At 37.5% G+C, this 27635-nt stretch overlaps 1 long non-coding RNA gene across 1 annotated transcript in view; it reads right to left on the minus strand.

Moving 5' to 3' along the window:
- Positions 1-255: 255 nt before the first annotated feature.
- Positions 256-27635, minus strand: part of LOC132368495 (uncharacterized) — a 121458-nt gene continuing 94078 nt past the window's right edge. The window contains exon 3 of the long non-coding RNA XR_009504103.1: positions 256-430. This is a non-coding gene — a long non-coding RNA (uncharacterized LOC132368495). The remainder of the gene's footprint in view (positions 431-27635) is intronic.

The following is a 27635-nucleotide window of genomic DNA, read 5'->3' on the forward strand; positions in this document are numbered from 1 at the left end:
GGACATTTACATTGCTTCTATGTCCTGGCTATTGTAAATAGTGCTGTAATGAACATTGGGGTTCATGTATCTTTTCAAAGTATTGCTTTCTCCAGATATATGCCCAGGAGTGGGATTGCTGGATCATATGGCAGCTCTAATTTTAGGAACCTCCATACTGTTTTCCATGGTGGCCGCACCCATTTACATTCCTACCAACAGGGTAGGAGGGTTCCTTTTTCTGCACACCCTCTCCAGCATTTGTTATTTGTAGACTTTTTAATGATGGCCATTCTGATTAGTGTGAGGTGGTACCTCATTGTAGTTTTGATTGAAAATGCAGATTCTTGTTCAGTAGGTCTGTGGTGGAACCTGAGATTCTGCATTTGTTACAAGTTGTCACGTGATGGGGATGCTCTGGTCCATGGACCATGCTTGAAGTAGCCAGGACCTAAAGAACATAGAACAAAAAGTTTTGAGGATGGTAATCAAAGGTGAATAATAAAAATAGTTCATTTATTTTATGACCATTGCCCCATGGCTCTAAACTCTGTTTAGTCACAAGGTATTCAATAGACACCAAAAGGAAAAAAAAACACCAAAGAGAAAGCCACTCAGGAGATTTTAGGAAACTTATAAAAATGTAACAAACAGTACCTAATTACTTCCACCAAAGTAAAGTTTAAAAGGGTTTGCAATTATTTATTTATTTCCACAAGTAGCAAAAGTGATTGCAGCCTATAAATACGTATCTTCTCATTGGGTCTCAGGACTATGAAATTCAACTTGGGGAAACTAAGCTTCCTTAGAAAAACACATACAGGGGAGCTGCAGTCATTTTTGATTATGACTTCTAAAATATACTTCCCATCAGATTTCATATAAAATTAAAATCCAAGGTTATATAAAACTGCCAATCAAAACACTGGCAAATGAGAAATGCACACAGTAAACATTTGGGAAAATAACATAGCAGTTTTCTCCTTTTATTAAATTTTGACTGAACAAATGGTAAGTGCTTTGGTGTCAGGGAAGCTGCAAGAATGAAAGGCAATGAGGTTGGAAGCAGTGTGTTATAAAGATTAAGATAACTATATTCAATTATCTTACCCACATATTCCCCTCACCCTATAAAACTCCTGTTCTCTGAAAGTACTTAATCAGTAGTCTTGAATCTGAGAATTTCTGGTAATTCTTCATGTTGTGTGTAACTTTTGAGATCTTCAGATTTTATGAAGAAATTAAGAATACCAAAATTTAAATTAGTTTTTCTAAATATTTATTATAGCAACAGAAGTAAAGTACATATACTTAGATATCTTAAAAAGAATGTGATTCTCATTGAAAACCCTATTTATCTGGGGTTTAAGCAGGTATTGTTTAAAACCAACAATCGCCTTTCCATTTAATCCCATGGCTAGAGTAATGACAGAAAAACTACATGGAAAATATTGAAGTAAGAAATATGAGAATTTAGAAGAAAGACACCTGAATTTGCTTCATCAGGAGTGGGGAAATCTGATTAGATGAAAAATAGTAGCAGAGTCTTCAAATAATTTTCTGGAGTCCTTTACATAGAGGCAAAGATGAAATAAGAAATAGTTTAGCACAATGGGGGAAAGAAAGGTTGATCAAAATCCTGAAGGAGTTCTTACAAAATAAAGCTTACATTATAAAAGAAGGAAAAGAGAAAAGTTGTTCTAGTTCAGTAATGAGAGGACCAGATGGAAAAAGTACTTTTTAATTAATAATTTTGAATATGAAATATTTGTAATAAGATGATTTTAAAGTGTATTTTTTCATTGTTTCTGCACACTTTGGTTGACTAAAATGAGAATCAAAATATCACCATTATCATCCTCCACAATTACTTGTTGAATATAACCGACCATTTTCCTAGATCCTGAGAATGAAAAATGTGGAAAGTATGGTCAAGCACTCTAAATAAGTACAATCTAGTGGGACTGAGAGTATATCATCTGATTTATTCATGAATTTTTCTCTTTATTGAATTTATATCAGTTCAGTGAGCATTAATTTGGCACAAAAGACCATTGGGGAGAAAAGGATGACTGAAATAGACCTTTTGGCTTCAAGGAGCTTATATTTCAATAGGGGAAATAAGTCATGTGCATAAATAGGTACAACGTACAAGACATCAGATGATGAGTTACACCTCTACTAGGTGCAGAGTCAAATATAGATACTGACACAGTATAGGCCCCTAAAAATTTGTTGAAAGACTATTGAAACCGTTCTCAAAGAGACAGAGAGGTGATATGTCGTTTGAAGCCAGAGCTAGAATCATTACTTTTGGCTGGTAAGAACAAGGAATGCTTTCTGGAAGAAATGACTTGAGAGTTGAGTAGGAAAAAGTTAATAGGATTTGAACAGAGTCACACAGGGAAGGACCATTTGGAAAGGTGAAGAGCAAGGGCACTGAGGCAGGAAAACAAGAAGGACATGTGGGAAATAAAGAGGGCCATGGTTAGGCTTGAATATAAAAATGAATATAAGGAGATTTCAGTGCAGGTGGCTTGTGAGCTCATACATAGAAAATATGTAAACAAACGTACTCCTCAACACACACCCCTCTAAACACCGAACAGTGATAGATAAAATATTTCAAAAAAGAAATAGTCCGATGCAAGAACAAGGTGAACACCTCTGTGACCAGAAACAGCCAGAAATGTAATCAGTAAGTGAGGACGTGGTGTGTAGAAAGGAGACTCTACGAATTCAACTCTTGTGATCTAATGCGGATGATCCCATATGAGGCAGGAGATTAGAGCAAGTATCACTGCTTGGTAGCTGAGAAAACTGGCAACAGCTTCCCAGGCCTGTGACTGATGCTGCCAGTCAGGACATTCCCTAGGACTAGAGTTCTGAGGCTCATGTTAGACTGAGTTCTGAACTGGAGCCGGTCAATAAGACATCGTAGCACCCAAGGCTGAGCAAGCCTTGTAGTATAGTTTGTCCTTACTTCAGAAAAACAGAAGTTCCTCAGTCATTGGAACAGATTCGGGAGCAATGATATAGTTCCTAGTTAGCATATCCTAGACCTCAGAACAGCAGCCCAGATACCTGCCTTGTTGAATAATTATAATATAATCTACCATAGCTAGTAATCATAAGTTAAATTCTACAGTCTTCATAAAGGATGAAATGTCCTGTTGGTCAAAACAGATAGTACTGAGGATATAGAGAGTGTATATAAATAGAAGGGAGGTTTTTAGGAAGTATTGCTTGGACAGTGGTCTGAAACTGGTAGTGGGTAGGTAGCAAAGCACATGCACACTCTTCTTTATGGTCTCCTAACTAGGGGAGCAGGAAATAGTAGCTTCTTTCAGAGAAGCTTTTAAGAGAATTTATATTGATATATATAAGGAACAGCTATTGCGTATATCCATGTGCATATCAGTGTATGGAAAATGGACCTTGGAGATTTCAAAGCTGAAAAAACTCGGCCATTCAGAAAGTTACCAGCAGTCTTCACCTTTGAATAAGAATTCTCTTTTGTCTGGGGAAGTCAAGTTGGTAGTCTCTTTAAATATGCAGTTGTGGGACAGGTGCATATTCTCAGAGCTGAGAACCTTACATCCTGCCACATGGAAGCTATAGGGAGCTGACTCAGTTAAGTGTTCTGAGATCAAATTTGGGATATCGATTATGAGCAGTCATTTCCCTCCCTCCCTGCCTTCCTCTCTCCCTCCCTTCCTTCCCTCCCTCCCTCCCTCCCTTCCTTCCTTCCCTCCCTCCCTCCCTTCCTTCCTTCCCTCCTCTCTCCTTCTTTCCCTCCTTCTCTTTCTTCCTTTCTTTCTCTGTTTCTCTTTTCCACAATCCCTCCCTCCCTCCCTCTTTCCTTTTGTTTTTCTACCTCTGTCTTTTTAAAATCTTTTATCATGAACCATTTCACACACACACAAACAGAAGAATAACATAATGAAGTTCCACTGCACCTGTCACTCAGCTTTACCATTTTCCTCACGGCCACTATTGTTTAATCTATGCCCTACCCATGCCCTCTGCCCCAAAATTAGTATAGGAGAAATCCCAGAGATAATGTTATTGCATCTTAAGTCGTTCACTAGAATTGCCATTTCTAATAGTTGTGCTTTCCCTCCGTTTTCCTCAAGCTTTTAGTAAAATCATGTCAAAGGTAAGATTGCAGTGGCTGTTGTATTAAGAAAAATTATGAAGCACCTGTCCATGTTCAGAAATAGTAGCTAGGGGGAGTTGTTTCATTTTTAAGATGGAAATGGGATTTTTAAGACAATTACATGGAACAGAAATTTGTGTGTAATAGAGAGAGAATCTCAGCAAGGCAAGCAGTGTGAAGGCATGAGGGGAAAGCCAGAATCTTGGCCCATGAGAGGCAGCCTTCTTGGACAATACTTTTCAAACTATAAGCTCCTGTGCATTCATGGAGAGTGAAATCAGTAGAATAGACTAGGTTAAAATGGACTAGACTAGATTAGAATAGAAAATATCAGTGTACATAATATGTATTAAAGCTAAGTATTGTTTTTGTAAACTTTCACATGGATTTACTGGGTCATGTTATACAGTGTATTTGTGACTGGTAGTTATGGCTACAGATGTTTGAAAAGCAGTGCTCTAGGAACTCTTAGGAGTAGCTCAGGGACACTTTGAGGGGAATTGGAGTTTAAGGCAATCAGGCCTATGGAGACCTGTATAGCTGGCTCCCTGAGTATAAAGACTTTGTCCATTTTGGTTACTAATATATGCCCAGCCTCTTGCAAAGTGTCCAACATATAGTGGATTCTCAAGAAATATTTGCTTGATAAATGAAAAGAACAAATAAATGTACTTCTGGTTAGCAGGTGACCTTCCTTCATGTGGTGATTCAGGCTCCTTCAGCCTGTGACTCCGCTATTCCCCAGAGCCTCGTCATCTGTATCTAGCTGATGGTAGGGAAGGAGACTGAGAAGGCATCCCTGCTGTTAAAGCCAAGGTAGGATCTAGTCTTGTGACCACATCAAAGTGTAAGGGAGCCTGGAAAACATGTACAGTAGAGCTGTGGGCTCAGAAAAAGAAGGGACTAGACTTGGTGGACAATGGCATGGTTATATAAAGTAATACATAATAAGGATCAAACACATAGTACAGTGGACATTTTCTGCTCTGGTGAAATTGGGAGTGGTATTTGAGAGGTTAATTGAAGAAATGAGTTAAAGAGATAGATTTCTTTAAAAGATACAGAAAAAAATTAAACACTGATTTTAACTTAAAATTGTAAATGTAAGTTTGTTTGCCCATCTTCAATGCAGTGTTCAGACTTTTCTCTTAGTATAGATCTTTGATTGGAGATTTGCATTGTCTTCTTTACAAAAGTCACACCCATAAGGATAACAATTTTCAGGGTTTTTGTTTTTTGTTTTTTTAACTGAAGTGAGAACTTGTAAGTCAGCCTGCATCCAAAATCCTTTTCAAGCTATTTTTTTCACTGACGTACAAACCAACATAATATTTTTGTAAACAACTGAGTAATTCTTTCCAATATCTTCAGAATGTTTTAATAGAACTAGCTCTCTATCTTTCTGTGCTCATATTTCATTAGTTTACCATATGAAATTATATCTTTATAACACTATGCACTGAAAATAAACACGTTTGAGAATGAACATAACATTCTTTATGGGCATTAAACTCAACTGTTGGGTTCATCCCAGCTGGTAACCTATTAGCATAAGTGTTCACTATGTTGTGAGCAAAAGTCACTGCTTCTCACAGAAGGAATGGAGAACAATGGATAATCAGGTGAGTTGACTATTATTTTTATTTTGCCCTTAGTCTCCAGGCTAAGGATCATACATGCAATAATTCTTACAGTACCTCAAAAATCCTGGAGAAAGGTATATTAGTATCCCCATTTTACAGAGGAGAAAACAGGTTTGAAACATTGACTATCTGGTTATGGTCACAGAGCTAGAAGCAAGATGAGACACTCCTGATTCCAAAACCTGTGCTCTTAATAGCTCAGATACACATTTTAGTCATAACTGTTAATTTGACTCTGACTACTTGTAAATTGATTCAATTCTCTAAATATATTTAAACTACCTAAATATAATAGGGGGCTCTATAGGTTGAAAAAATCACTTGGTTAGGTCAATTACTTACCTTTGATAGGCTTTGATTATCCCTTTGATAAGCTCTCATTTACAGCATATAAAAATATATATTCCATATATATGTGTTAGCATACGGTATTTTTTTTTCTCTTTCTGACTTACTTCACTCTGTATGACAGACTCCAGGAAAAAAAAAAAAAGGTTCTGAAGATCCTAGGGGCAGGACAGGAATAAAGACGCAGGTGTAGAGAATGGACTTGAGGACACAGGGAGGGGGAAGGGTAAACTGGGACAAAGTGAGAGAGTGGCATGGACATATATACACTACCAAATGTAAAATAGATAGCTAGTGGGAAGCAGCCACATAGCACAGGGAGATCAGCTCAGTGCTTTGTGACCACCTAGAGGGGTCGGATAGGGAGGGTGGGAGGGAGACGCAAGAGGGAGGAGATATGGGGATATATGTATATGTATAGCTGATTCACTTTGTTATAAAGCAGAAGCTAACACACCATTGTAAAGCAATTATACTTTAATAAAGATGTTAAAAATATATATATAGAACATTTGTATGTCAAAAAATTGTTCTGATGACCCTTGAAATTTCAGCACATTATATAACCTTTATACTATGTTCTATAATCTAGGAGATAAGGACTGTCTGTCTTACTTGACAGCTCTACATTCTTATGCTTAGCACAGCATTTGGCTAAAAAAATTGATTGAAGAATAAATGAATCAGTGAAACAATAAATGATTTTTTTCCAGTATGATATAAATATTTCCTGAGAGTGGTAATGGTAAGAGAAAAGTGTGAAACAGCAATAATATTTTTTTAGTATCAATTGATATCCTAATCTTTTGAAATTTGTTAAGAAGGATCCAGCCGTTAAAAGATAAAACCCTCTCAAGTATCATAAAACTTATGTTATAATGGAAGATAATATATTTTAAGGTTTATCTAGTGTTTAATAAGCACAAACAGAATGATTATGTCAGATTATGATTATGTTTTATTAATCACCTAAAATTTATTTCATAAAACTGTCCAGTTACTGTTCAGTGCCACTTTTTACCAGGAGACATAATAATTTAGGATATTAAACATTAGCAAATGCATATGTTATATGAAAATCACACATTCTTCTGAAACATAAAATCATACCTTCTATCTGAAAAACCATTGATTTAAACCACTATAAATTTGGGGTAACACCAGTTAGTGTTCTAGCAGGTAGCAAATGGCACACTCAAAGTAGGATAATTTTAAAAGTTTAATAAAGGGACCATTCAGAAAAGTGCATCTAGGACTTAGGGGAAGCACAAGAGAGAATATAGTGCCCAGTAGAGCTGCTTGTATACTTTATTACTAATAACTAGTAACAGCACTTTAAATACCACCCTGAGGGGTAAAGAGGAAGAACAGTTACAGAGAGGGTTGTGGGGTGAGGGCTGCCTTGAAGGGGACCAGTGGCCTTTAGTTGAGGGATGCAGTTATCCTTGGCAATCCCACACTACTCCACTCTCTTGTGTCCCTTTGATCAACCCACTGCGCTCCTATATGTCCAAGACAAAGGGCAAGAGTGCTCATTGACATTGTCAGCACAGGGCAGCTCTCCCTTCAGAGGACAGAGAGGATCGTGGTTGAGAGTAGACTGGTACTCACACGCAAAAGAGATTCAGCACAGGGTCTGAACAAATTTGTTTCAAATTAAAAAGTCCTCTATTAGCTGGTTTCAAAATATAATTTCTTAGCAAGTGCTTAGATTTTGTATTGTAGTAAAATAAGTGGGAAAATAAATATAGCAAACCTACTTAAGGTCTTTTTTTAAAATGATATTTTAGAAAAGTAGAGTGGAGAATCACTAATATTGATGGGGGAAATAATACTCTCCGTGACTAATCCACAAGGTTGCTGTGGGATTAAATAAACTGTCTGTGAAAATACTATGCAAATGTAAGTTGCCTTTTTTTTACGTGAAGGTAACAACCTTATAATTATGCTCTTCATTTTTCCTTCTTTCATTGACATTTCCATGAATGCACAATACTGTCTTTCTAATGATCCAGTTAAAATGCAATCAAATAATTATGATATGATGTGATAAGTGTGGGAGATTAATTCTGTATTCAGATGGGGGTTGGTAAGGCTTCAGAGAGGAGGTGACATATCAGTTGGACCTTGAAGAGTGAATAGGAATTCAGCAGAAGTGGCCAGGAAGGGGATTTGAGCAGGGGAAGGAACACAAGTAAAGGCAAGGAAATGTGTCACTCCTTGGCCTGTTTGGGGAAGAAGGAGACCAGGGTTTCTGACATGTAGGAGGTAAAGGATGTGTGAAGTGTCAAGAGAAGAAAGTGAAAGACTTGAATCAAATCTTGCAGGGTCTTTTTTTGTCATGCTATGGATATTGGAATTTTTTTTACATATACTGCTGAGTAGTAGTTTAAAATCCAGGATCCATTTTAGAATTCCTTGAGGAGCTTTTAAGAAATACTAATGCCTGGGACCAATTAAATCAGAATCTTTGGCAATGAGAACCAGGCATAGTTTTGTTATTTTTATAAAATGATCCCTTGGTGGTTTTAATATGCAGTCAGTGCTGAGAACCTGTACAGTAGAATAAGTAAGAAGACACATCAATATCTTCAGTCAAGATTTTTTCCTTAAGCAATAGGCCCATATACAGCTGCCTCCTGCATACATCCTCCTGGACATTTCTTGGGTACCAACCTCTTATTCAGAGTTGCATCATCATTTCTCCATATGTGCTGAATCTAAATTTTGCATAATATTCTATATCTTAGTGAGTTCATCAAAATGCATCCAGTCCAGAAATCTCTCAGTTATTCTTGAGTCCTTCCTACCACAATCACCCAATTCTCTTTTTTTGCCTTCTAATTATTCATCCAGGCTGCCTAACTTCTCTTCTATCACACTGTCACTGCCCTAGGCCACACTACTATTTCCTTTCACCTGGATAGTAACTGGCATCCAAGTTGCAAGTTTGTCCCAATTCAGTTGGTTTCTACATAATTGCCCCAGTGACATTTCTGAAATATAGGTCCATAAGTCATTCCAATATTGAATACCCTTTGATATTTTCTCAATTTTCTTAGAACACTTTAAAACATTTTTTTTATTTTTTTATTTTTTTTTATTTTTGGCTGTGTTGGGTCTTCATTTCTGTGCTAGGGCTTTCTCTAGTTGCGGCAAGCGGGGGCCACTCTTCATCGCGGTGCACGGGCCTCTCACTATCACAGCCTCTCTTGTTGCGGAGCACAGGCTCCAGACGCGCAGGCTCAGTAGTTGTGGCTCACGGGCCTAGTTGCTCCGCGGCATGTGGGATCTTCCCAGACCAGGGCTCGAACCCGTGTCCCCTGCATTGGCAGGCAGATTCTCAACCACTGCGCCACCAGGGAAGCCCTAAAACATTTTAACATTAATTTAAATGCCTTTACAATTGTTTCACAATCTGCTACCTGCCTTTTTCCCTTTTTTGCACTCCTCTTGGCTTTCTACACCTGCTACTCTTTACCTGGATAACTCACTTCACCCTTCAGGTCTTCTTAGGTAATCTTGTTGACTCTCTGAGACCACAGGAAACTGTACCTACCATCAAGACACTTATTAGACTGTATTTTAACTACTTATTTAATTTAATATTTTACTCAGAGTACATAAAGTTTTGTAGAAGAAGGACAATGTCTGTTTTGTTCTTCGTTTGTATTCCTGAAGTGTAAATGGTTATTGGCACAGAGCAGGGGTTGAACAAGCATATGTAAATTAAGGAAAAATGTGCCAGTCTTGGGGATGCAAATATATAATGATGAATAATTGTCAGGTTCTGTCCTCCAGAAATTTACAGTCTATTGTGGGAAGCAGACAAGTAAATGGAAAAACACAGTACAAAGTGAAATGTACAATTTTAGGTAAAAGCTAGGGGGGTGCTATGGATTCCATAGGAATAACATCGAATTCAGCTTTTATGGGGGTGGGAGTAAGGGAGATTAGTTAGGAAAGATTTGGGTGAGAATTTGATGCCTAAGCTTATTTCTGAAGGAGTAAGTGATTGGCCAAGAGGAAAAAAATAATAAAAAAGGGAAGAGCAAAATGTGTGGGACACAAAGCCCAGGAAGAAAGAGAAGCAGGAACACCCGGGAGCCACAGTGGGGAAGGGGCCCTGTGGCTGAGTTGGCATAGGGATTCACCATCCATATGGCTGACAGGGTCTTGGCGCTCCAGCCGGGTGACAGGCCTGAGCCTCTGAGGTGGGAGAGCCGACTTCAGGACACTGGATCACCAGAGACCTCCTGGCCCCACGTAATATCAATTGGCGAGAGCTCTCTCAGAGATCTCCATCTCAGCGCTAAGACCCAGTTCCACTCAACGACCAGCAAGCTCCAGTGCTGGACACCCCGTGGCAAACAACTAGCAAGACAGGAACACAACCCCGTCCATTAGCAGAGAGGCTGCCTAAAATCATAATAAGTTCTCAGAAACACCAAAACACACCACTGGGCATGGGCCTGCCCACCAGAAAGACAAGATCCAGCCTCATCCACCAGAACACACAGGCACCAATTCCCTCCACCAGGAAGCCTACACAACCCACTGAACCAACCTTACCCACTGGGAACAGACACCAAAACCAATGGGAACTACAAACGTGCAGCCTGTGAAAAAGAGACCCCAAACACAGTAAGTTAAGCAAAATGAGAAGACAGAGAAACACACAGTAGATGAAGGAGCAACGGGTAAACCCACCAGACCAAACAAATGAAGAGGAAATAGGCAGTCTACCTGACAAAGAATTCAGACTAATGATAGTAAAGATGATCCAAAATCTGGGAAATAGAATGGAGAAAATACAAGAAATGTTTAACAAGGGCCTAGAAGAACTAACGAGCAAACAAACAATGATGAACAACACAATAAATGAAATTAAAAATTCTCTAGAAGGAATCAATAGCAGAATAACTGAGACAGAAGAATAGATAAGTGACCTGGAAGATAAAATAGTGGAAATAACTACCACAGAGCAGAATAAAGAAAACAGAATGAAAAGAATTGAGGACAGTCTCAGAGAACTGTGGGACAACATTAGACATACCAACATTCAAATTATAGGGGTCCCAGAAGAAGAAGAGAAAAAGAAAGGGTCTGAGAAAATATTTCAAGAGATTATAGTTGAAAACTTCCCTAACATGGGAAAGGAAATAATCAAGTCCAGGAAGTGCAGAGTCCCATACAGGGTAAATCCAAGGAGAAACACACCAAGATGCATATTAATCAAACTATCAAAAATTAAATTCAAAGAAAAAATATTAAAAGAGCAAGGGAAAAGCAACAAATAACATACAAGGGAATCCCCATAAGGTTAACAGCTGATCTTTCAGCAGAAACTCTGCAAGCCAGAAGGGAGTGGCAAGGCATACTTAAAGTGATGAAAGGGGAAAAACTACAACCAAGATTACTCTACCCAGCAAGGATCTCATTCAGATTTGATGGAGAAATTAAAACCCCTACACACAAGCAAAAGCTAAGAGAATTCAGCACCACCAGACCAGCTTTACAACAAATGCTAAAGGAACTTCTCGGCAGGAAACACAAGAGAAGGAAAAGACCCACAATAACAAACCCAAAACAATTAAGAAAATGGTAATAGGAACATCCATATCGATAACTACCTTAAATGTAAAAAGATTAAATGCTCCAACCAAAAGATATAAACTGACTGAATGGATACAAAAACAAGACATGTATATATGCTGTCTACAAGAGACCCACTTCAGACCTAGGGACACATACAGACTGAAAGTGAGGGGATAGAAAAAGATATTCCATGCAAATGGAAATCAAAAGAAAGCTGGAGTAGCAATTCACATATCAGACAAAATAGATTTTAAAATAAAGGTTATTACAAGAGACAAAGAAGGACACTACATAATGATCAAGGGATCAATCCAAGAAGAAGATATAACAATTGTAAATATTTATGCACCCAACATAGGAGCACCTCAAAACATAAGGCAAATGCTAACAGCCCTAAAAGGGGAAATCGACAATAACAATATCATAGTAGGGGACTTTAACACCCTACTTTCACCAATGAACAGATCATCCAAAATGAAAATAAATAAGGAAACACAAGCTTTAAATGATAAATTAAACAAGATGGACTTAATTGTTATTTATAGGACATTCCATCCAAAAACAACAGAATACACTTTCTTCTCAAGGGCTCATGGAACATTCTCAAGGATAGATCATATCTTGCGTCACAAATCAAGCCTTTGTAAATTTAAGAAAATTGAAACGTATCAAGTATCTTTTCTGACCAAAACACTATGAGACTAGATATCAATTACAGGAAAAAAATCTATAAAAAATACAAATACATGGAGGCTAAACAGTGCACTACTAAATAACCAAGAGATCACTGAAGAAATCAAAGAGGAAATAAAAAAATCCCTAGAAACAAATGACAATGAAAACACGACGACCCAAAACCTATGGGCTGCAGCAAAAGCAGTTCTAAGAGGGAAGTTTAGAGCAATACAATCCTATCTCAAGAAACAAGACATATCTCAAATAAACAACCTAACCTTACACCTAAAGCAATTAAAGAAAGAAGAACAGAAAAAAACCAAAGTTAGCAGAAGGAAACAAATCATAAAGATCAGATCAGAAATAAATGCAAAAGAAATGAAGGAAACAATAGCATAGATGAATAAAACTAAAAGCTGGTTCTTTGAGAAGATAAACGAAATTGATAAACCATTAGCCAGACTCATCAAGAAAAAAAGGAAGAAGACTCAAATCAACAGAATTAGAAATGAAAAAGGAGAAGTAACAACTGACACTGCAGAAATAAAAAGGATCATGAGAGATTACTACAAGCAGCTATATGCCAATAAAATGGAGAACCTGGAAGAAATGGACAAATTCTTAGAAGAGCACAACCTTCCAGGAAGAAATAGAAAATATAAACAGACCAATCACAAGCACCGAAATTGAGACTGTGATTAAAAATCTTCCAACAAACAAAAGCCCAGGACCAGATGGCTTCACAGGCAAATTCTATCAAACATTTACAGAGGAGCTAACACCTATCCTTCTCAAACTCTTCCAAAATATTGCAGAGGGAGGAACACTCCCCAACTCATTCTACGAGGCCACCATCACCCTGATACCAAAACCAGACAAAGATGTCACAAAGAAAGAAAACTACAGGCCAATATCACTGATGAACATAGATGCAAAAATCCTCAACAAAATACTAGCAAACTGAATCCAACAGCACATTAAAAGGACCATACACCATGATCAAGTGGGGTTTATCCCAGGAATGCAAGGATTCTTCAATATACGCAAATCAATCAATGTGATTCACCATATTAACAAACTGAAGGAGAAAAACCATACGATCATTTCAATAGATGCAGAAAAAGCTTTCGACAAAATTCAACACCGATTTATGATAAAAACCCTCTAGGAAGTAAGCATAGAGGGAACTTACCTCAACATAATACAGGCCATATATGACAAACCCACAGCCATCATCATTCTCATTGGTGAAAAACTGAAACCATTGCCACTAAGATCAGGAACAAGACAAGGTTGTCCACTCTCACCACTATTATTCAAATAGCTTTGGAAGTTTTAGCCACAGCAATCAGAGAAGAAAAAGAAATAAAGGGAATAAAATTAGGACAAGAAGAAGTAAAGCTGTCACTGTTTGCAGAAGACATGATACTATACATAGAGAATCCTAAAGATGCTACCAGAAAACTACTAGAGCTAATCAGTGAATTTGGTAAAGTAGCAGGATACAAATATAATGCCCAGAAATCTCTTACATTCCTATACACTAATGATGAAAAATCTGAAAGAGAAAGTAAGGAAACACTCCCATTTACCACTGCAACAAAAAGAATAAAATACCTAGGAATAAACCTCCCTAAGGAGACAAAAGACCTGTATACAGAAAACTATAAGACACTGATGAAAGAAATTAAAGATAATACAAACAGATGGAGAGATATACCATGTTCCTGGATTGGAAGAATCAACATTGTGAAAATGACTATACTACCCGAGGCAATCTACAGATTCAGTGCAATCCCTATCAAACTACCAATGATATTTTTCACAGAACTAGAACAAAAAATTTCACAATTTGTAGGGAAACACAAAAGACCCCGAATAGCCAAAGCAATCTTGAGAAAGAAAAACGGAGTTGGAGGAATCAGGTTCCCTGACTTCAGACTATACTACAAAGCTACAGTAATCAAGACAGTATGGTACTGGCACAAAAACAGAAATATAGATCAATCGAACAGGATAGAAAGCCCAGAGATAAACCCACACACATATGGTCACCTTATTTTTGATAAAGGAGGCATGAATATACAATGGAGAAAAGACAGCCTCTTCAATAAGTGGTGCTGGGAAAACTGGACTGCTACATGTAAAAGAATGAAATTAGAACAGTCACTAACACCATACACAAAAATAAACTCAAAATGGGTTAAAGATGTAAATGTAAGGCCAGACACTATAAAACTCTTAAAGGAAAACATAGGCAAAACACTCTATGACATAAATCACAGCAAGATCCTTTTTGAACCACCTCCTAGAGAAATGGAAATAAAAACAAAAATAAACAAATGGGGCCTAATGAAACTTAAAAGCCTTTGTACAACAAAGGAAACAATAAACAAGACAAAAAGACAATCCTCAGAATGGGAGAAAATATTTGCAAATGAAGCGACTGACAAAGGATTAACTTCCAAAATATACAAGCAGCTCATGCAGCTCAATATCAAAAAAATAAACAACCCAATCCAAAAATGGGAGGAAAACCTAAATAGACATTTTTCCAAAGAAGACATACAGACAGCCAACAAACCCATGAAAGCATGCTCAACATCACTAACCATTAGAGAAATGCAAATCAAAACTACAATGAGGTATCACCTCACACCAGTCAGAATGGCCATCATCAAAAATCTACAAACAATAAATACTGGAGAGGATGTGGAGAAAAGGGAACCCTCTTGTACTGTTGGTGGGAATGTAAATTGATACAGCCACTGTGGAGAACAGTATGGAGGTTCCTTAAAAAACTAAAAATAGAACTACCATATGACCCAGCAATCCCACTACTGGGCATATACCCTGAGAAAACCATAATTCAAAAAGAGTCAAGTGCCACAGTGTTCATTGCAGCTCTATTTACAATGCCAGGACATGGAAGCAACCTAAGTGTCCATCAACAGACGAATGGATAAAGAAGATGTGGCACATATATACAATGGAATATTACTCAGCCATAAAAAGAAACAAAATTGAGTTATTTGTGATAAGGTGGATGAACCTAGAGTCTGTCATACAGAGTGAAGTAAGTCAGAAAGAGAAAAATAAATACCGTATGCTGACACATACATATGGAATCTAAAAAAAAAAAAAAAAAAAAAAAAAATGGTTCTGAAGAACCTAGGGGCAGGACAGGAATAAAAACTCAAACTTAGAGAATGGACTTGAGGACACGGGGAAGGGGAAGTGTAAGCTGTGACAAAGTGAGAGAGTGGCATGGACATATATACACTACCAAATGTAAAATAGATAGCCAGTGGGAAGCAACCACATAGCACAGGGAGATCAGCTCAGTGTTTTGTGTCCACCTAGAGGGGTGGGCTAAGGAGGGTGGGAGGGAGACGCAAGAGGGAGGAGATATGGGGATATGTGTATACATATAGCTGATTCACTTTGTTATACAGCAGAAACTAACACACCATTGTAAAGCAATTATACTCCAATAAAGATGTTTAAAAAAAAAAGTCAGTAAGTACTACAAGCAGGTCTTGACCTGATCTGGCTTGTTCTTTAGAGTGATCATTTACAGCATCCTGGAGACTATTTGGGAAGGAAAAGCTGTTTTAGCTTTGAACAGCTAGACAATCAGTTAGGAAGCTTGGGTAGTTCAGGAGAAAAATTGTCTCAGTGACACAGAGATGAGAACTAATGAAGAGAAATAAATGAGGAAGCCCCAACAGGATCTGATGATTGATAGGAACAAGGGGGCACAGAAGAAGGAGGAATTAAAGGAATGCAACTTTGTTTTCTGACATGGATAGTGAAACAGAGGGCAGTGCCACCCTCTGAGATGGCAGCAGCTGATGGGGATCTGACTGACTGTGAGTAGAAAACAAGTTCAACTTCAAGCCGTTTGCAGGTAGGAATGTTAGTTTGCACATGGGGCATTGTTATAGGTTGAATTGTGTCCCCCACAAAAGACCCCAGTACCTCAGAATGTGACCTAATGGGGAAATAAAGGTCACTGTAGGTGTAATTAAAGTTTAGTTGAAGTCATAATAGAGTAGCGTGGGCCACTCACCCAATATGACTGGTGTCCTTATAAGAAGACTGAGCTGTGAAGACAGAGACAAGGGGAGAACACCATGTGAAGATAGGATTGGAGCGATGCATCTACAAGCCAAGGAACACCAAGGATTGCAGCAAACCACCAGAAGCTGGGAAGAGGCAAGGAAGTATTCTCCCCTAGAGGCTTCCAAGGGAGCATGGCCCTGCCAACAAATTGATTTCACACTTATAGTCTCCAGAATAAGAGATAATGCATTTTTGCCGGTTTAAGCTGCCTAGTTTGTTGCACTTTGTTATGGCGGCTCTAGGAAACTAATACCGATTTTATAATAATACTACCTAATATTTTCAAGCATTTACTATGTGTTCTAAGTGATTTGTATTCTCTAATTCAATCCTCATTGCAACTTTATGATGTAGGTATGTACTATTATAAAAGAGGGAAGCCAAACAAGCTGAGTAAAATAAGGAAATTACAGGGAGGAAAAAAGGAAGGGGATTGGGTTGCTTTTGTGTCTCCTGGATAGTCTCTCCTTTTGAGACACCTGAGCATTCACCAAAAGCTGCTCCGGAATGTAAGAGGTCAGCAGGTTTCACTTAATGGAAAAATCAAAACAAAGAAAAAAGCGAAGCTACAGTGAGTAATAGCTAAACCCACCACTTGTGTTATGTAAGCGTTTGTTTCTGTGAGGACCTCTGGCTGTCCCACCAGGTGCTGATGACAGAGATTAACAGGGGAGGAAAGAGGGATTCTGCACACAGGTGTCACAGATTATATATTTTTGGATGGAACTTTTGATCTATCTTTATGGTAAGAAAGGCAAGGGGCAGCTGATGCATTCAGATGAAATGCAAATGCAAACGTTTGATTCCTTACAAAAGTTGTCAGCTGTATAATGAAGTGGCCTATTTTCCTGAAGGATAATCAAGTCCCGACAGCACAGGACAGAGGCTTCCCCCATGTCTCTTCATGGTGTTACCTGGGGCAGACATCAGATAGTCCCCACTCCCTGGGGGTGGCTGCCTGAGGACTTGATTTCCTTCCTGCCTAACTGTTAGGGAAACATATTTCCTCAGAAATAAATCCCCACCATACGTATACATGAGTTGAGCCTGTAAAGTTATGAGATGGATTTTCACTGTGGCTTGTGGAATGAGTTTCAAAAGCTGAGGAAACAACAGAGCTGATTTAGGCTGCCAAGATGGATACGTTTTAAGGGATAATTTATGTGATGCTGAGATATGTGATAGAGTGGAGATGATGTAAATGAAGAGATTTTGGAAAGTATAAAGTATATAAATATATTCCTATTCAGGGTGGTTAATAATCGCTGTGTTATTCAGCACACTGACTGAGAATTCAATTATTTTATATAAGCCATGTATTTCAGGTTAAATATTATCCAAGATGGCATTTTAGGAATTGATTTCTATTCCAACTAGAGCAGTCCTCTAGTTTTTATTATGTTTATATAATTGTCAGTGCATACCTGTGCTTAGCTGAGGAAGATGTACATAGTGTTTCATGCACCTTTTATCCAGAGATGTCACAATGTTTTACACCCAAGCATTAAATTTTGTTTATAGATGTAAAAGCCCAGCAAAGTTGATGGAGCCATCTGAAATCACATAGCAAGGCAGAAGCAGGATGAGGTTAGGACATAGCAGCCCTGACCCTCAAATATGTACTCAGATCTCTTGAACATTTTACCTCCTACTAAAATTTTTAAAACATTGTGTTTATACTTAAATAATGGCCTAATGAAGGGACTCAAGGCTCAATTTTTAGCTTATAGATTCTTCAGCATAAATCCAAGTTGAGCCAGGGAACTATCATATGAGCTAATAGATTTAACAAATGGGGACCATGCTACTGTGCTCATTCATATATGGCTGGTAATAAAAATAATCAAAGTTTGCACACTTTTAGTTATCATTTCCTCACTTAATTCTGTAATGCAGGATATCGGTGTACTCATATTTTGGGAATACATATGTTTGTGTCATTCTGGTTTTTTAGCAATGATTTTTAATGTCCAACTGCCTAGATATTTCTTTGGGATATGTGTTCAGAATCCTGAAAGGCAAGTTTCTGGGTACCTGTGAACATGGAATTAAGACAACATTGGGAGTTGATGTCTGGCGAAGGTACCTTTAGGAAAATGTCATCATCTGCTCTGGATGCTAACATGCTACTATTGCTTGTGATGTAAATGTTCTGGACAGAAGAACTCTCAGATCACATCAACAACAGAACACCTCAACTTTGGAGAATAGCAGGAGTACTGGCTTCTAACTTGCCAAGAAATTCTATTTATGGTTATTTATTTATTTAATGGACAGCTGGTATATTTTGTTATCCTGCATAGATATGGTCTGCTGATGGTCAGTGTTTGCTCTACTTTCATAAATGAGTATAAAAAATTACAGCATTCAAAATTAACGTGGCCATTTCTACTTATATCTCGTTATACATTTAGGAATAAAAATAATAAAACAGCAGTGGCATGGCCAAAAGAATAAAAACAATAAAACAGCAAAAACAATAAAATAAAATAGCAATAAAGATAACAAAAACGACCAACAATAGACTGATGTCACTGACAGCTATTTGACAGGGATGGGGGTGGGGTGAGAACGTACCCAGTTGAATGAGAGCAATATTGGATTGTTATTTTTAAATACTAAGAGAAGAGTTTGGGGGATAATTTGGTAAACACTGCAAAAAAACCCTCTGGTTTCTAGAAACAATTATCTCTTTATGTTACAGTACTTTAAACACTTTGCATTGTGTTTGTCATTGAGGAAGAGGAAGTTATTATAAACCATATGTGAGTTTAAAATAACTTCAAGCATAAATACTAATGATACTATGAAACTAAACTGAAAATAAAATTGTCTGTATATGTATACATTTATATACATATATACATTTTCTCTGTTGTATTGCATCGTATTTTTGATAATTTACCTTCTAAATCATACTGAAGAAGAACATATCTTTAGGTTGTGACTTATTCTTAACTCTGGAAAGTCACAAGTTATATTGGTTTTTAAAATGAGATATTTCCTTTTCTTCATAATCATTTCACCTCAAGTAGCTAATATATGAGTATAAATGCCCATGTTTCAGTCCTAAAAATACGATTGCCTCAAATGAACTCCGAGATATGCACACATCTATGCCATGGGTCAAAGATGGAAATGTTGGTATTGACAGGCCTGACATCAAAGTATTTGAAACTTATCACAATTACATTTTTCAAGTGTTCACATCTAACACTTGCATTACAATCAATATTCTCTTAAAAAGTGTAGATAATATTGAAATCTAGTTTGGTGCCCTGCACTTCTCTGAATTTGGGAAGCCCTAATTTGACCACCAAATGGCCAATGTGTAAGGTTACCCTTGTGAGCCATTTCAAATGCTTTTTCATTTCAAGCGCAACAAATACTTAACGTGTCTCACTTGATTAAGTGAAAGACCCAAATCAGACTTTTTCGGGTTTTCAGAAGACTGCCATCAACTTAATAGTGTGACAATCTTTCTGTTTCACTCTCAACCCTGTGCACTGGAGGATCAGAGTTTAGCTGGACATCATGAATATGATGCATGAGTATCCGATGTAATTTGCTTTATAGCAATACTTACTCTACCATGCCAAGTGTGGTTTTAAAAAAAATCAGTTGGTTTACTTATTAAACTAATTTATCCCAAATAGAATTGCACAATAAAGTAGAAAGAAAAAACTTCCTGAAAAAAGATTTGAAATATTAAACAAAAAGCTTTTAATCACAATAAAAATTGTTTATGTTCCTCTAACTTAACAGTTCAAACACGGATCTGAGTGTTATCTGTGCTGCACATAGAGGAAAATTGTGCTACTGCCGAGATCAGCTCCTGAACTGAACATGAAAACTCAGGATCTGACGTTCCTACCGTAGTAGTCAATTCTGAAAGGAAAACAAAGTCAATTGAGAGCAAAAATTAATCAAACAATGATTGGGACAAGTATTAGAAAAGAATTGTGGGGATTTTCCTGACTGAATTTTTCACACGGTTATAATGACAGGGTTCTTGATACAACCTCAATTTCTGGTCTTGCAAAATATGCTACTGAGCACCATGACTTTGTAAAAACCAGCATCTTACAGGAGGTGTAAATCCTTGGTCACCAAACGGGTTGTGGACAGTCTCAGGAGGCAGAGCTATCTAGAGCGGTGCGTTTCTAGAGGTGGCGATGGGGCGATGCTGGTTGCTGATGCATTGCTCACGCTGAGTGTGGGACCTCAAATATTAGCTGAGAAATTGTATCAAATGCTCCACCTTTAAAGGATTTTTTCCCTTTCCAAGAAGACTTTTGAGAATGACATTTTATCTTACTTTTCACAAAAGCCTGGATAGGTTTAGGAAATATCTGTTCTTGCTTATGTTAGCTTTTTGCTTTTCAGAGCAAATTCCCTATGGCAAAGATATTATCCGGATCACTATGAGTGTGTGTGTGTGTGTGTGTGTGTGTGTACTCACACACACATATGCTTTTTAAATTCCTCTTTTCCTCAAGTTTTGACTAATCAGAAGATTTAATTGTTTAATTATATATCTATTTCCCCAAATCTTATAAAATAACAACATCTATTTCATCTTTGGAAACCTCATCTCTCACATCTTAACCTATTTATAAACGTTGTCTGTTTTGACTCGACCTGATGAAGAGGACCATATTCTCACAAAGAACCCATTTCTTAAGTTGGAAGTGCTTTTTTGCATGCTAATAAATATCAGGAGATAGGAAATGAAATCAAAGTAGAGAAGTAGAAAGATGAAGTTTGGCTGGAAAGGTGTTTTGTCCTGTTTATTTTAGCTGTAAGGAATGAAAAGGTGCCACTGACTCATTTAGTGCTCCTTAATGTTTGGGCTGACTTACTGAAGGGTTTTCCCTTGTTCTCACATTACACATGGCCACACACACACACACACACACACACACACACACACACACAATAGATGCTCAGCTACTATTTATATATTATCATCTGCCAGGGTCTCTCAAATATCTGTTTTGCATTGAAGACAAAGAATTCCTGTCTCTGACTGCTCATTGAGGGTTTCCTGACACAAGAACATAATTAACTCTTTACTGGCCTAACTAATTTCTGCATTTTAAAAAGTAGCCAGATATGACAAAAGTGGAGCACTCAATCCGCAGGGTGGCCATTAACTGCACTCCGTTACTGTATGTTCTCAATTCAGACCACAATTACTGTCAGGGAATTGCACTGGAAGCTCCTTCTTGTACGCAAACAGGAATACCATTCATTAAAGAGCACTTTCAATAAAATACAATCTATATTTTTTAATGAATATTTGAGAAAGAAAATACAATCTTGGGTTCAGAAACCTGCAATATGGTTATTATTCTTTTAATAATGTCGACTTTCTCATGTACATATACTGACAGATGTAGGGAAGGAAGCAGAAATGAGATGGCGGGGCTTTAACTCAGAAGAAATGAAAAAGTCGAGCCACAGTAAACTAAGTCAATGTTAAATAAGGATTTCCTAGAATCACCTACAGCAGACACAGCTTTCTATGGCTTTTATTGATGTCCCTGAGATAGTAGATTCTACCTAAATCTTTCAAGCTTAGTTAAATATGGGAACATGGGACCCTTTGGAGACTGAAAAAAACCAAGAGGTCCATCTAAGATGGTCCCTTCCTCCAAGAATCTGCTGCTCCAAGCCTAATTCTTCTTTCTCTTAATGTATTTTTAATTTTAGTAACTGCAATTTTCATATTTTCAGGCTATTGTTTCTGATAAAACACCAACTCACAGTTTCTAGGAAGTGATATTAGTAATGTTTAATGCTCAAGAAAAATGTCTACAATTATTTCCCTCTAATGAACTTTAAATATGATTCTGGACTAAAAAACCAAAGAGAAAAGCAGGTGCCTGTATATGTGTGTGTGTGTGTAGACACACAGTATGTTCACACACACACACATCTTTGTAAAAAAACTGAGTTAGTGGATTTATTAAATGCAAGCACAGTTTGTTCTGGTAACACACTCTACAGTGGTCCAGCCACATTGCCAATTGCTTCAGGGAGCAAAAGCACAAACAAGCTTGTTGATATACTGAGAGTGTTTCTTTGACAAAAAAATTCCAGGAATTTTGCTACTCCAACAAACCTTCCATTGAAAATCTAAATTGTGCTTCCAGAAAACAACTAAATTACGCTTTTTAAAGGAATTAAAAATAGGTGGAAATAATCTATTAAAAGATAATAAGCTGCCAAGGGAAAAAATGCAACATCTTATTAAAGAAAAGGAAGATCACTAATTTAGTCTCCTGAAGAAAACAACTCTTATATAAAGGCCTGAATTCACAGTAGGTTAAGTAATTTAAAATCATAGTAGGCAAAGTCCTCTCCCCACAAAGGAAATTGAATGCCACTTATCAAGATTATTGTCAATATCCTGATGTTAATTTTGAGTCATGTTTTAACTAATAAGATGATGGATAATTCTGAAGGAGATTCATTGGAAATGAACCAGTATTTTTTTTCCCTTTTGCTTTCATTTTAGTCACTTATGAGGACCGTGATTAGATCATACACTGATGGACTATTTGAGAATAAGGACATAGTAAAAATGCCTTTCAGTATTTCCCAAAGCAGGTTGTTTCTCCTCTTGCCTATCACTGGCAAATGGAAAGGAAGAATTTAGAATTTCAGAGACAGCACTTTGCTTGTGTGTGCCAGTCATGCATGGAGTGAAATGTGTTAACCTTTAAACAATTTGGGAGTGGATGCAGTTAATAGGTAGGACAGATAGTTACAAAGTCCTGATTAACTACAGAGCTCAGAGACATGTGGAAACTTGTCTGTGCTGAAAGGAAAGAGACAGCAGCGATTATTTACCGTTCCGGAGACCAGGTCCCAGGGAGCAGAACGAGGCGATTCTGAACAGCAACATTGCCCCCTTTTGGCAAAACAGTGCACAATGTGTTTACCTCACTCGCAGGTGAAAGCATTTCTTCAGGACACAGAAATTTTCCATAGCAAGAAAAATGACAGAAAGTAAAAAAAAAAAAAAAAAAAAAAGAATCAAACACAGAGAAGGAAAGAGCTCACCTATATAACTATAAACTAGACACAATTCGACTACAGAGTAAAGAAGCTTAAGCCATATAGGCTAACAAAGAAGGCTTTAGACACGGTCCTTCTGTTGTCCAGTCTCAGTGACAAATGTTCTCTTTAACCCTTGTGTTTATCCCTGACAGCTTCAAGCCATCTGCAATGCAATCAGAATCATGTAGGACTCAGAATGCTAACAAATAGAACAGGAGCTCGCTCTTTTTGAGCCACCAATGCTTAAATATGCAGGGAATCTGCAGGAGGACTGAAATCACTGAATAGAGAGCCATATCCAGCAGAAAAGACATCCACAACCCAGCAGTTTGTGCTTTACGGTTCTAATGAGGCTTGCGATAAGTCGGGAGAGTGAAGGAAATGGGCTTGATTACATCAAAAAAAAAGGAAACGAAAACTGTCAGGAGACAAAATGTTAAACTAATTACTTTTATTCACATTGTAGGTGCCAGTGCCACTCTTTAAATAATATTAATTTCGGGCTTGTCCTTTATCTCTAATTTCCTCTTTGTTTTTCAAGTTAGAGTCCTTGTCTTGCTGGATGCTGGATCCTTGTTACCAGATTTTTAAAATGGGATACCTCTGTAATTTAGGAATATCCAGTATAAATGCAGGTGTACTGAGCCAGTTTAGAAATTTATTATAATTTTTTTTCTCTGCCTCACAATGAAATTAATCACCATGCCTGCTAGGAATGATACATATAGGAATCACCATTCCTATATGTATCACCTTTGTAGCTTCAAGGCTAAATATATTTAAAGAAAGGTACCTGTGCTATGAACACCCACAGTCCTTTGGAGACTAGGACAGAGCAAGTTCTTCATCTTGCTTTCAACAGTTTGAGATAAAATTTACTTCATGAAAGGAATGTGAGCATCATGTTCCATTCCTTTTCATTTAACTAATTCTCACTAAATAAAATACCAATAAGGAGCAATGAGTTTCTTCAGGAGCAAATCTAATTGTGAAATAAATACAGACCTGAAGTTGGCGAGGTAGCGCACATCTGTGCCTGTAAACTGATTTTTCTTCCTCTTTTCATTCTTGTGATTTGCAATACCTGGATTGTTATGTATATGTTATCTTTAATGTCGAAGCTGGATTTGAAGGGAATTCGAGTTTAATGTTTAGATCACATGCTCCTCATAGGATTCATTTGCAAAAAAAATGTTTGACTCACTCAGTATTGCTCTACATAAAAATTCTGAGAAACTATTTTGAGCTTTTTTGCAATCAATTTGGAAAATCTTAAGTCACTTAATTCTGTTAGTGCTAAAAGTTTACAGATTGCTTTCATAGAAATCATCTTATTTTATCTTTATAAAAACTCTGTGAAGTAAGTAAATATCTCTTATTACTTTTACTTGGCAGGTGAGGAATTGGGAGTCAGAAAATTAATGTGTTCATTTATGGTATGCAAACCCAGGGTTCTAATTTTTAATTTTTGTGCTCTTTTACTTTTCCTTATGTGTGAGATCACATAACTCATTTCCCTACCTTCCTTAAAAGCAAAGGGGGTGGAAAGCTACGGCCCCCAAAGCTTCCAAAAAGCATGTAGAACTTGAAACTGGATAGAAAAACATTTTTAAAATGAAACAGAACTTGAGCCTTCCTGTTCATTCATATGAAGACAAATTTAAACCAGCAACATTATCTTAGTGGAAGCACATTTCATAAGGAACCCCATTCCATGCGGCAAAACCAAAGTTTTGTACTTTCTCAACTCCTCCTACATCATCAGTATGCTTCAAATTGACAAATAAAGCGATCCACTAATGTCCTCCTTCTGTCACAGTCAAATTGACCTTTATCTCTCCCACATCCAGTGACACCTTACCACATTGTGTTTATCAGGATTCATACCTGAGGCAAAGGAAACTGATCTTCCAGTGGCAGTATTTGAGGGGCGCATAGGTGGCAAAAGCAATTGTGTTAGGACTGCCACCAAACACAAACAGCCCTACCAGGTAAGGCTGGCTAGTCAGTCTCGTTCTGTTAGACCATATTTTCACTGAATCCCCCTTTGAACCTAAGGAATTTGCTTACTACTACCTGTAGAAGAATATGTCCTTGTGCAAATTTCTCTTGGCCAAAATATGCAAGTCCTTATTAGGATAAGAGAGAGCCCGTTCCCTATAGCCATTCATGTCTTTCTGCATGAATGTGTTCATTGACCTTTGAGGCCAGCAACATAATTTTATGTGTGTATGGGGGTTGGGGGACGATGTCATTTCTAACAGGATAAAACAAGAAAAAAATCAGTAAGGTTGCTGCTTTTTACATATGGAAAGAGAAAGAAACACATTTTTCCTGTCTCTGAGTGCTAACACAGACACACACCATAGATTTAGAGTAACTTGTGTGGCCGTTTCATTTTCACATAGGAAGTAGAATTCAAGCAAAATTCAAGTGACATTTTCCAACATGATGCTCAAGTTATAAATAATAATGGTTCCCAGTTTTTTTTTTTCTTATATCAAAATGAGCCCAAAATGATTCAAGTAGGTATCGCTACTGTAATTTAATCAATTGGTCAAAAAGGAATGCTTATACTAGTGGCAAAAATCTGAAAAACGTATTTTTCATCTTTTCAAAAAATTTCCTTGTACATCTGGTCCTGGCTGGAAAAGCAAGAGGTATTAATAGATCATTAATGGTTACTGTCCCAGGTTTCCTTCAAGAAACCTTTATTAATATGACAAAATATCTTATTAATACTCTAAATTTTTCCCTAATTCCTTAGCACTTCTTTCATTTCCTGATTTTTAAAATGTCTTCAGACATTTTTTTAGTCAAATGTTTTATATATCTGTTTATTTTTTGTCATAGCCCTTCCTAAAGTGGGCTGTTTTCACATTTTCTGTGTGGCTTCTCACTATTTTTGTTAGTATTAATTTGATCCTCTGGTTTAAGTGACCAGTTTGAACAATTTACACCAGGTGAAGGACCATAAATGAACTTCCAAAAGTGAGCAGATACTTGCTGCAAAATTGTTGAGGTTGGAGAATAATTTATTTGCACGCGAAGCTGCAGACTTTTTGATGCTTGACAGAATGGAGCTACAGTGGTTTTCAAACAATGTACGTAGACAGTCCCCTCACCCAGCATGGGTTATATTCTGAGAGTTCATTTGTAACTCACTTGTGTGGAACTCAGAATGCATTTTCATGCAGCAACAATATCCTAACGGTGATTAGGAGCTCAGGCCAACTTCCCTCCTCCCCCCCCATACACAATGTTGTTGAAACATTGTTTTACATTCAGAGACAACCTATAAAAATTATGGGTGTTTTCATACTAGCAATCAAACAACACAGGAAAATAACAAAACTGAAAAGGAATATTTTGGAAATGCTGGTGCTTGAGGAAAGCAGGTTTAATTAGAAGAGGATGAGGATGTAGGTGGAGATGGGTGGAAATTCTGAAGGACACTCCTGGGCCCACTCAAAGGCCCTAGCAGTGCCGGGTGCTGGCTTGTGATTATGTCTCATTTTACTTCACAATTGGAGACTCTCCCTCCCTCTTTATTACAGGTGTATCATGAATGCTTATGAGCCATAATTGAGGCCATTGTTTCTCTCTGTAGTTACAAATGGAAGAAATTGCTCAGGGTGCAAAGGATGATTCCGAGGTGACCTTGCAGGAGGTAGAAGAGGGAGAATGGGAGTATTGTGTTTGGGAGAGAAAAGCAACATCAAAGGCAGTGACCACAGCAACCACCAAAGTTTTCCTGAGGGGAAATTAACGGGTTATAAATGGCCCCTGGGAGGGAAAGATGAGCAGGCAGCCCAGCCAGGACCCTGAAAGGAAGAGGTGTGTAGTTCGGATACATTCCCACCCTGCACAGGGACTTTCTCTAGAAAAAACTAGGGAAAGGGAAAGTTAGGGTAGCTGGGTGTGTATAGTATGAGGGAGGGATTCTTTCTTTGTCAGTACTTACAAGTTGAGAAATGTCTACTTTTAACCTATTGTTTTTAGAGAGTTAGAATGAATGGAATAGCTCCCTATATTTGTTA

This window comes from Balaenoptera ricei, chromosome 7, assembly GCF_028023285.1.
Source record: "Balaenoptera ricei isolate mBalRic1 chromosome 7, mBalRic1.hap2, whole genome shotgun sequence".
Lineage (NCBI taxonomy): Eukaryota > Metazoa > Chordata > Mammalia > Artiodactyla > Balaenopteridae > Balaenoptera > Balaenoptera ricei.